This window comes from Macrobrachium nipponense, chromosome 41 (genome assembly GCF_015104395.2).
Source record: "Macrobrachium nipponense isolate FS-2020 chromosome 41, ASM1510439v2, whole genome shotgun sequence".
NCBI lineage: Eukaryota > Metazoa > Arthropoda > Malacostraca > Decapoda > Palaemonidae > Macrobrachium > Macrobrachium nipponense.
Genome location: NC_061102.1, coordinates 55449973 through 55462938, shown reverse-complemented (window position 1 = coordinate 55462938; position 12966 = coordinate 55449973).

The window sequence follows — 12966 nt, the reverse complement described above, 5'->3', positions numbered from 1 at the left end:
ATTTATACATGCAAGGTCCGTTGTACAATCCGATTGTACACGACCTTGCATGCAATATAATATGAACTAATCAATAATAAATAATAATAATAAAATCAATAATAATAACCATAATAAAAACAACAACAACAAAAAGGAAAAATACCAGTCAATGAAAGAAGGTAACCCCGAAACGCATCCCAGAAGCCCTCCTGGAGGAGGGAGGGAGGGAAGCCAAGAGAACCACCCCCCACCCCAACCCACCACCATCCAAGCCCCCAACCCACCGCCACCCTGTCCTATCGCCGGCCGGAAGCTTTCGTTGTGCACATTGCAAGCGCTGCAGAGGAAGTTATCCAGCTGAGCTTCGTCATGTTTTTTATCTAATGCATTGCGAAGCGCACCCGCTCAGCCTTTTCGCTTCACCCTGAATTCGACCGCGGAAATTTTTGCTTGACCAAAAGTCCAGCGGGAAAATGTTTTCGCTCAAATTCGAAAGGAAATGACACATTGAACGAAAGACCCACCCCACCATTATCAAAAATGCTTGTGTGGTGTGTGTGTGGATGTGGTTTATAACTTCGATTTCCCGAATAATTGAAAATTCCTAACAACATACTTTTTTAATTCAGCGAAAGGAAAGAAACGGGAGAGGACACAATGGCGGGACTTTTTGCCACAACTTCAATGTCAGCGTTTCATGTGCTTTGCATCAACTGAAGATTGCTTGTTTGTTTGTATGGTGTTTTTACGTTGCATGGAACCAGTGGTTATTCAGGCAACGGGAACCAACCAGACTTTACGTGACTTTCCAAACCCCACGTCGCAGAGTGAACTTCTATTACCAGAAATATCCACAGCTCTAACCCATTCAGTGGAATGCCCGATGATCGAACATTGCGCGGCCAACCGAGGGTTGGCAGGCCGGAAGACCCGCAACAGATCATGCCACGCAAATGCGTAATCAACTGAAGAACTGAGGGGAATGGATATTCTGCCTGTTACATCGAAAACAACACGCCACCCTTTCACTCAACTTCAATGGTACAAAATATGGGTCAGAATTTTTTTCCGGTGGGTTCTTGTCATTTTGCTTTGAGACGGAGTTTATGCAATATTATCTGATTATGGAACACCATTAATCAAAGACTAAAATAACCGGCTCAGAAGGGGTTAGCTTTTAAAAAGTCCAGAATAAGGGTAACCATTAAAAAAATGTGGGTAACCAATTTTTTTTCCCCGTTTCCGTTTTTTTTCCAGTTTTTACTTTTGTCCTTAACTCGTAATCTTCTGTTTAGATTAATTTCCATTTAACTTGAACGCTAATTTAAGAAAGGGGGTTAAGGGTTGGCTTTTATCAAAGTGTATAAAATAAAAGTCCCATAAAAAGACATTTTTTTTTTATCGGTCATTATCCCATTATCCCCATTTGCATTCCCACCAGACATAACTGGACGACAGAAAGAGAGAGAGAGAGAGTAGGAGAGAGAGAGAGAGAGAGAGAGAGAGAGTCGAGAGAGATGAGATTCCCTTTAGAAGTTCCCCGTACCTCCCTGCATCTCACTTCAAGCATGAAGTAGTGGTGCCATGACTTATTTGCTTCGAATGAGAGCAACAACGAGACACCCCCTGTCCCCCCACCCCCCCTTCCCGAGGGGAGGGAGATAAATCTAAAACTTTATTATATAATTTATATATAGTATATATATATAATAATATGTATATATATATATATATTATTATATATGCACCATTTATAATTTATATATTATTCATGTGCTAATACTATATATTATATAATATATATATATATATATATATAATATCGGAAATATATAGATATATGTGTTATTTGTGGGTTTATAATAATATAATTATCTAATTATCTATAATATATATATATATATATAATTTATCGAGCTACATATGTCCTTTAATATCTAATTTCGCTCTACCTCGGAATCAATATATTTTCATGCATGTTTAAACCTCTTGCGGTGGCGGGGGTGGGCTAAGGCTTCGCATGCCAGTCCCTGGAATTGAAGATGTCCGATGGTTCGTGCCCGCTCGGCCGGCAATTCTATTACTTGCCTAAAAAATTCCCCTTCCCCTTCGGTTAAACAGATATTGAAAATATATCAACTTCCGAGTAGAATGAATTAGATACTTAAAGGCACTTTTGTGGTTCAGATATATAATAATATATATATATATATATATATTATATCTATATATATCATATATATATATATATTATATAACTAAATATGATATATATTATATATAATTATATATATATATAGAATAGATCATAGAATTTACATGTTGCAATGTATGCATGTTGCATATGTATAATAATTATATAGATTATTATATAATATATTATAATATATATATATCTATATATAAAACCTATCTAATAAAATTATATTACGTTATATATAACAGTTAACTATAATCTATATATTATATATTTATATATATCTCTATTATTATATATTATCATTATATATATATATTGACTATTTCTAAGAGTATTAAATTATTTTTGACATTGCAAATAAATTTGGGCCCCGGGAAAAAAAAAGTAATCATTCGATTGTAAAACAACAAAAAAAAAATTTAAAATTTTAATTTTAACTGAATGAGCATTAAACCTCCCAGATATTTACAAGCGACACTGTTTTTTTTTAATAAGCATATGAAACAGAAACAAAATTTCAACCATATACTAAAAGCTCAACAATTTTCATATTCATTCAACGTTTTAAACATCATAAAGAACAACTGCCGGTTCAAAATCAAAGCCGCCGGGCCTCCAGCCTATAAACAACACCAACAGCCTTTCGAGTTTTGGCGTCAAAACAAAGGGAAGACAGAAATGAAAAGGGACTGGGGGGGGCAATCCTTCGAACTTTTCAAGACACCGAAACGTTGCCATCCAAAGGAGTTGAACGAAAGATGTACAAAATTTCAATAAAAAACTTCTTTAAATATTGACGATCTCATTACCCCGTCCGGTGACGCCACCCCATTTGCATTTTTAATAGACATCGTTCCAACTCTGGTCCGATTGGCAACGCGACGCTCGATAATTGGAAGATGGCTCCCTTCATGAACGTTCCATTTTTCTGATTTTTCATATGCATGTGAAAACCTCTCTCTTCTCTCTCTCTCTCTTCTTCTCTCTCTCTCCTCTCTCTCTCATGCTGAATCATTTTAAAATCCCGTGAGTGTTTGCTAACAAAAGCATTTAGAGGTGATGTATGCCAAGCAGGCAAAGTGGGGTAGGCATTTGTAACCTTCCTTCCCTTTTTTAACTTAACATTAATTTCTTGCCAGTTCAAATTTCAATCAAGTTGGATATTCTACAAAGAAAACGTAATATATATATATATATAGATATAATAATCATATATAATTATATATAATATATATTAGATATAGATATATCATATATATGACTGCTAAAAAATAACTCTGTTGAAACAGAATTCCATCTAATAAAACGGAGCTCATAAAAAACGCCACAATATAGAAAGTAAGATACTATATTTCAGAAGAATGCTGTCCTCTCTCCGATCCAGGTAAGGTATGAAAGAGAAGAGGACAGCCATTCTCTGAAATGTAGTACTTTACTTTTCTGATATTCGGCTGCGTTTTTATGGACTCCTTTTATTAGGATATATATTATATATATATATATAATATAATATTTATATATATTATATTATTATCATATACACACATACCGCGTATGTTATATGGGTAAAATATATATACCAAATTATGTACACACACACACACATAATATATATATCATATTATATAATATATTATATATTATATATAATATGAGTTGTGTCGTGTGTGGTTTGTGTTTGGTGTATGTACACCACACGCGTATGCCAGATGGGTAACGGAAATATATTACCTAAACATTGGTTACACACCACACACACATACATATATATAATATAATATAATATATATATATATAATATGCATTTATTATATCATATTATATATATTATTAGATTAATCCTATATAAAATATACACGTTACGTGCGTGTGTGGTGTGTGGTACCATCCTCACTGCCTACGCCACTGGCAAGTGGCATCAAACCAAAATGGGCTTCCGGTTGGCCGACTGTTGTATTGAAACGGCTGACGTTTGATAAGGTTAGTTACTGTTTAATTTGTAAATGACCACCAGCCATCTGCAGAGATAAAAAAAAAATTAAGAAGGGATAAATGGCGAATTAACCCCATCCCTATAGGCTTTTATGATAAAAATCAAAGCACAATACGTACCGCGTTTGTTTTTTTAGTGTGCATTTAACCCTTAAAACAGCAGGGAGTTTATGTAATGGTTCCTTTTTATCTCTGTAACTTTAACTCGACACCGAGCGAAAGGTATAACAATAACCCCCCTCCCCCCCTCCCCCCCTCTCTCCTCTCTCTCCTCGGATTCTCCTCCTTCGTCTTCTCTATCTCGTTCTCTCTCGCATTCTGTGACAATCTGTAACTTTAACACGACAGCACAAACCAAGGTTTAACAAAATACCACCCCCCCCCCCACCCCCTCGCTTTCTATCTCTCCTTCTCCTCTCTCCTCTCTCCTGCTTATTTTTAGGATACAATTTTTTTGTTTAGTCGAGAGCCCAGCCGCCCCTCTCGGGCTCCTGTTAAGCACCCTTTGACAGTCACACCCGCCAAGTGGCTGGAAAATTTCATCGCCTAACGTCAGTTCTTTAAGAGCTAGTTGACGCAGCCCTCAATCAAATATTCGCTGTATAAGTTAGTTTCATCCCCTGTGAGTAAATTCCTCCTGCAAAGCTCCTAATACACCCGTTTTTAGTTTTTCCTGTACAACAAAAAAAGAAAAAAAAAAAAAAAAAAATATTGAGATTGGCTGTTGCCTTGTCCCGTCCCTCATTTTTTCTTGTTTCCTGTCCCCCTCAGATTCTTCAAAACTACTGAGGCTGAAGAGGGCTGCAACAATTGGTATGTTTTTGATCATCCCAACCAGCCAATCATCACACAAATATCAAATTTCAGACCCTCTAACCCGCAGTAATTTTTTTACTTATTTGTTTTTTTGATGTTAAGTTAGTCCATGGTCGTGCTCTTCTTGGTAACCGGGGCAACAACACAAGGTCCACCAAGGCCGGCTGAGATTTTCAATGAGCCGTGGATGAGAGTATCTTTTTGGCCGCGACCATGCCATAGTCCCAGCTAACTACCCATGTATATATTTTACTGTCACATTAAACAAAACACTCACTGGGATTAATTTGGTACATCACAACGCAATACGAGCTTCACCCCTGGTACCTATAAATATATGTGCCTCCTAGTAGATGGGCCGATTGGTCATGACCAACTAAAACCAACTCCAACAACAAGTTCCAACAACCCAGTACCTTAAATAGCCTTAAATATATATATATATAATATATATATATATTCTAGATATATATATATTATTATATATTATTATTAATACATATATATATATAACATAACCTACATATAATATAAAATTATATATATACTATTATATAGGGCATACCATATGTATTGAATGATTTTAATTTATTTTTACAACCCACCCAAACACGATACATACCTACATATACCACTTCAATATAAAGCGTTATCACCTGACATCGAATTCGCTACAATTTTATGGAATAACGACATTCAAATGGGAACTATCAAATACAACAACCACAGTACACCACTAGTCCAAAATTGGGCTGATAGGTAACAAGGCTCTTGAACTTTAGGCTATTATTAATGTTTATCAATATATATATAGAATATTATATAATACTTAATATATTAGTATTACAATATCATAGATAATATATGATTATACAATATACATATATATATATATATTATATATATAATATATATTATAATTAAAATATATATTATATATAATATATAAACAGAGGGTGGCGGGAACATAACTTTCCTTTTTTCCAAAAGGCGAATAAAACAAGATGGTATCAAATCAGAAAGGTTTTTAATTTTGTTTTCATAATGATAGTACCATATTTAAATGTTTTGTTTGCACATAATTTCACATAGTTTTTGAAAATCATAGAAGGGTAGGTGACGTCCCCCATCGTCCATACACTGCATAAACCGATTTCCTGGTGGTTTTGCCATGAACCCTCAACCAGCTTATCAGCGGTATATTGGCAATTTTTTTTTTCTCGGATTGGTGGCTTTTCCAGTCTGGTAGTGCTTCTCGGGCGGTTGACATAAACCCGGATTTCGGAAAAAAATTTCCCCAAACAAAGTCCCCCCAATCAAAATCACAAGGGGACAAATCGAGGGGGAAGGGGCTGGCCACATACCAAATCGCCCCTTAATTGAAATGTGGCGCTTCGGAAAGTGTTTCCCGTCAAAACAGCCATCCGATGCGGCCTTGAAGTGTGAGCCGTTACTCTGTCCTGTTGAAACCAAAATAACCCCCTAGGTCCCAATTCCTTCAATTCCGTTGGAAATCCTGCGTGTTTTTATGTCAACCGCCCGAAAAGCCTACCAGAACTTGAAGGCCAATATACCGCTGATAACGCTGGTGAGGGTCCATGGCAAACACCAAAATCGGTTTAATCATTTTATGCAGTGTATGGACGATGGGGGACGTCACCTACCTGATATTGAATTTCAAAACTGTGTGGAAACCAAAACATTTAAATTATGTACTATACATTATTTGAAACCGAAAATCAAAAACCTTTCTGACCTTATACCATCTTGTTTATTTTATTGCCTTTTGGAAAAAGGAAGTTATGTTTGCCGCACCCTGTGCAATGTATGTATAATATATTAATTATTATTATAATATAGAATATTATATATAGATATAATTATATTATATATTATATGATTATTATGCCTATAAGCTTGAGCTTATGGGATGACCAGTGTTTGAAGATGGCAATTGTTTTTTTTTTCCATATTGTGTCAGGATTTGAAACCCCATGAATAAAGAACAGATACTTAATTAGTTCTGCCTTAATTGTCAACTATAATTGCTCTCAAGTGGTATATAACTACAAGCAAGACAGAATTAAAAAAAGGAAAAAAAGGGTTTTTTTCTTTCCTAACATGGTAGTACACATTGTCCCTTGGTAAACAGGCTGCCAAAGATAAGTTTTGACTTAATACATTAAAGACTGCTGAGAAATAACTATAATGTAGTTGCCATATCTAGAAAACTTTATGCAAGATTAAATATTTTTTTATTTCTACATACATACATATTGTATATAGTAAATGGCGCATAAATCATTTGAGTCTTGACGGACATCCGAGAAAACACGTTTCAAAGAGTGCGGGTTTCCCAGAAGATTGTCTGGGTTTGCGCTTTTGTTTACATGACAACAATCCCCTGGAAATGGCGCCAGCAGTGCGCATCACAGACTACTTTGGCTGCTATGCGCTGTCCAATCTCTCTCCTCTCTATATCTATGGTGGATTCTGCTTTGATTTTAAACAAAGAGGTAATGAACATCGCAAAGGGACCCTGGATTAGATGATATAGATAAAATCCTCCTTCAACCAACGCTCAAGATGATTAAAGAGAATTTATCAACAAGCCGGTGAGTAGTTAAAAGGCTTACCTGTGGATGGATCTCTTGGTATAAATACTACGTTTTATGTAACTTTTCTCATTTATTACCTACCTGAAGAGAGAGATAGCAGTCTCTGAAATACAGTGCTCGCTTTCTATGTTCTTTTATCAGATGATATATATATATATATATATATATATATATATATATATATGTATATATATATATATATGTGTGGTGTGTGGTGTGTGGTGTGTGTGTATGTATATCTATCTATCTATCTATCTATCTATATATATATATATATATATATATATATATATATATAGATAGATAGATAGATAGATAGATAGATAGATAGATATACATACATATATATATATATATATATATATATATATATATATATATATATAATATATATATATATATATATATATATATACATACATATATATATATATATATATATATATATATATATATATATATACATATATTATATGTATGTAGGTATTTATATGCCACTATCATGTCTAATTTCTGGTTTCTTTGATTGCTACTTAGACCTATTATTTTCATACGTCTAATGAAATTAACTGGACATATTACGCATATTTCTGTGTTACATATTACCTAAGCTTCTAAGGAATTAGAATCAGCAAGAAGTTCAACATTAACTAATTTAATTTTAAACGCCGCCACCAGTGAAGAAGACTAACAGTTCACCAGAGGAGAATGTCTCCTCCCCATCGGGAAAGATTACTTTTTTCCAGAAATCATGGGCCATCGGGTAACAAAACGCAACCCGTAGCCTTCTTTGCGTTGCTCTGCTGTGAATGGTTTATTGGCAGGAATATGATGAAATAATATCTTGGCCTCACATAGTCCGTTATGGTAACAGACACAACCGCACCACTTTATCTCACTGGTCACTGATCATTCGCTCGCATGGGACTAGTGCTTCTATAGTAGATATTGCTTGGCAGCTTGGCGTTAATAGAACAACCGTGTGTAGATGGATACGACAGAATAGAGAAAAAGAGAAACATAATAAATCTATTTTAAAAAGTGGAGGACGACCCAATGGTTGCATAATCTCCAACAGTAGTCCAACCACAGGGTCGTCCTCCACTTTTTTCAAAATAAATTTATTGTTTCTCTTTCTCTCTGCGGTCGTATCCATCTATACACGGTTGTTCTATTTACGCCAAGCTGCCAAGCAATATCTACTATAGAAACATTAGTCCCATGCAAGTAAATGATCGGTGACCAGTGAGGTAAAGTGGTGCGGTTGGGTCTGTTGTTACCAGTCTCATCGTTGCAAGTGACTACAGTAGACAGTTCAACTTTCCTGTCCGTGTGTAGCGTCACAGATAACATACGATGTTATGAGATTAGTGAGTGTGTGTGTGTGTGTGGTGTGTGTGTGTGTGTGTTTGACAAAGATTATGGCAGAATTATTTCTATATCTATATAATTTCTTTTGTGATACAATAGTTGAGATGCTTAGATTTGGATTCAAAATATGGTTTCTTCTTTGACGCTTTTGCGCAATCATCGGTCACGAAATTTTTCGTAAGATAAATTTTTCACCCGCCATTCTTTTCTATATTGTTAACCGTATGATTAATATCCAAAATCCAATAAGAAAACCATATGTCATTGCATATCTCCTCTCTCTCTCTCTCTCTCTCTCTCTCTCTCTCTCTCTCTCTCTCTCTCTCTCTCTATAATATATATATATATATATATATATATATATATATATATATATATAATATATATATATACATACACGAATTAAGCTACAAATGTCTTTTAATTGCGTATATCTAATTCGCTCTACCTCAAATTAATATTATTTTCATATGTATTAACTTAAGTGGAATTTCTTTGGTTGATGATAATTTCGTTGGTCGCGGGCGTGAACCTAGGAACCCAGAAATCGGGGACATACAGTGAAGCGCCTTTAACGAACACCCACGCACGCACACCCCACACACACACACCCCCACACACACACACACACACATATATATATATATATATATATATATTATATATATATATATATATATATATATATATATATATTAGGGCTTGTGCCTTGTTATGATAAGGCGCCCTATGAGGTAATGTTAGACTAGCGATAATCTATACGCTAAGTCGGTTGGTATTGCACTTCCATCTTCAATGGAGTGTCTGGGGTTTGTAGATCACTTACGAGTCGGTATTACTTTACGACGATGTGTTAAATCATGGTTCGGTGAGGTTCTTGTAGAAAACACTAAGTATAAAAATAGATATATTCTTATGAAGTTTTACATGCTGAAGATCAGATATGATTGTACAAGTCTTCTAATAACGATAGTTTGATCGCTTCTGCCAATGATGATGGCTAATCCTATTCCTCTACATGATAAAGCTTAGGTAAAGAGGTACAGGTCTTCTAATGACGATAGCTAACTCTGTTCTGCCTGTCTACCATCTCTGTTACAAGTTATGAAGGAACAGACAGTAGTTCGAACATACGAACATACATACAATGACATAGTTTCATACGAACACACAATCAAATGAGACCCGCTACAGATCACGTAGGCGGTAGTTGTCTCAAGCAGGGAGCTTGGACTAATGTTTATAAACAAATTGAATGACTACAGTGACGGCATGTCAACTTAGCCTACATACTTATTGTATACGTCATCTTTAGCGTCTCTAGTCTGATCACATTCCTGCAAGCAATCTTTTATATATATGGACTAACATTCCATATTTTTATTATGTAAACACTTACATATATATGTGTGTGTGTGTGTGTGTGTGTGTGTGTCGTGTGTGTGAGTGAGCGAGAATGTATCTCTCACTTTGAAGCTCTCGGAGACACACATCGGAGCCTGTGGCAGACTTGTGAGTGTGCGTGCGTGTGTGCGTGCGTGGGGAAGAATTTATCTCTCTCACTTTGAAGCTCCCGGAGACACACATCGGAGCCTGAGGCATATTTTAAAACAAACGTTACGCTCACGGGTCTTTCTTGGTCACGATGAAAATGGCAATTAATACTTTGTTTAAACTTTGTAATTTGGCGAAGAAAACATTCTTCGGAATACAAGATTGGTTTGGATGCTGGGCTGGAGGAGACAGTCCGAGCATGTATGATTTTTATAAATGGGCTCCGCTCATAGGAATATTCTTTGTTGTGAGTTGCATTGAAGATAAGGTCATTTCTGACAGGAGGAAGGCGGAGGAAAAGACGAAGTTAGAAGCAGTAATAAGGGCTGCAGTAGCAGCAGCTGCAGCGACTTTCCTCCCACAGAGACCTAATCAGGAGGTCAGGCGAGTTGTCTCTGATTCTGCAATGAGGGAATTCTATCAGAGTCGATTCCAGAAAATAGACGCTTACCACGAGAAGGAAATTCGCGATGCAATGACGTGGAAGGGTAAGAAGAATTCGGTTCTTCCCAGGAAGGAGGAGACAGAGGCACTCGATAGACAGAGGAGTGAATTTAGAAGGAAGCAGCAGGCGCATACTGAATGGCCTCTAAAGAAAGCCAGTGATTTAGCTGGTGAAGACAAAATTTGGAAAAGAGAAATGGAGCAGAGAATATTCGGTCTCTTGAGAGCACATGATATTCTCCTTATGAAGAATGAATTGCTCGAGAAGGACAGAAGAGAGGACCGCAATAAAATAACATCCTTGGAACACAGTCTGGCAGATGTGAAACGGCAAGTAGCGGCCCTAACCATCGCTATGCAAGAAAAGGACAGAGAATTTATTACAATGGAAGAGGAAATGAAGAGACTGAAGGACGAAAAAGCGAGGCTCAAAGAAGACGTGAACCGGAAAAATGACTATAAAACAAAACTAGACTATGAAGGAAATTCAAAAGAATTTGGACAGTTTACAAAGGCAAAGAAGAATACAATGGGGCTTAGGAAGAAGCCGAAAAACCATAAGTACAAAGAGGAAGCTAAACTTAAGAAGGATGTACAGAAGGTGGCCAAGGAGCTGATAAGTAAAGTATATGAGGAGAAGACAGCTCTGAGAGATTTCGCAGATGAGTAATGATAATGATATTGAGAAAGCCGAGAGACCGTGAGAGTAGGCTTCAAAGACTATATGAAGGAGAAAAGGATACGACAGGAATTGTGGGCGATTATAGGAAGGCTCTTCGAAACACTGGAAGAGGAGAAGAGGAATAAAATAAGTGGAAGAGGAAAGAAGTTATGGGAAACTTTCTGGAACTAATGGCATTTCTTAAGGGTTTCTCAGAGAGAAGCAGGGAGCGGAGATAGTAGTCAAGCCTATGAGCTGCTGGAGAAGGAGTATTAAGGAAGGGGACCAGGAAAAAAATGAAAAAAATGGAATTTTTTTAATTTTTTTATTAAGGGACGGTAAAAATGAGGTCGCAAGGTTCAAAGAATAAAGACAGCAAGTTGAGGGCATGCTGCAAGTTCTCTCGACGCCTTGGAATGGAAGCTGAACTAAGAAAAGCCAAAATAATGATTGGCACATGAAGCTGAGGCTGTTGGCGAATGGGGATACGCAGTGGGCTTTCTGGGAAGTTCAATGGCCGCCCGGAATGGAAAGCCAGACTTACCAAAACATTGACTGGACCTTGAAGCCAGGCTGGCGAAAGAACAGCAGTTTGGGGGGTGTTGGGAAGTTCACTGGCCCAGGAAAACGAATTGCCAACAGAACAAGAAGCCTGAGCTGACGAATGGAGCAGTTGCAGTTGGGGGCCCCGCCATCGCATGGACGAGTGCACTGGCCCTGGGAACCGGAAGCCAGAACAAGAAAGCTAGCTGCGATGGACAAGCAGTTGGGGGCGGCTTGGAAAATAAACAATGGACAAGAACAGACTCAAAGAACATTGGGATGGACCTTGAAGCCGAAGGCTGGCGAACGAATGGACCGCGGAGTTGGGGGGGCTGGGGCCTTGGCAAGTTTCACTGCCCTCTGGAAACAGGAAGCCAAGGAACAAGAAGCTGGGAAGATGGCCCGGCGGAAACCGGGAACAAGAGTCGTGGGGCTGGGTGAAGTCAAGGCCCTGGAACGAAAAGCCCTGAAAAACAGAACAAGAAGCCTGGCGAACAAGGCAGCAAGAAGCTGAGCAGGTGGCAAAAGCCATGGACAAGAGTGGGGGGCCTGGCCTCGGTTTGGGGGGCTTGCTGGAAGTTAAACCATTCGGCTGTGGCTCCGGCCTTGGGGGGCTCGAGGGTTTTTCACCTGGCCCCTCCCTGCATTTGGGCTTGATGCGAATTGTTACTGGGCCCTGGGAAACGAAAGCCAAGCCAGAACAAAAGAAGCTTCGGAGGTGGCGGAATTGGACAGCAGTTGGGGGGCCTGCTTGGAAAGTTCAAGACCCTGGAATGAAAGCCAGA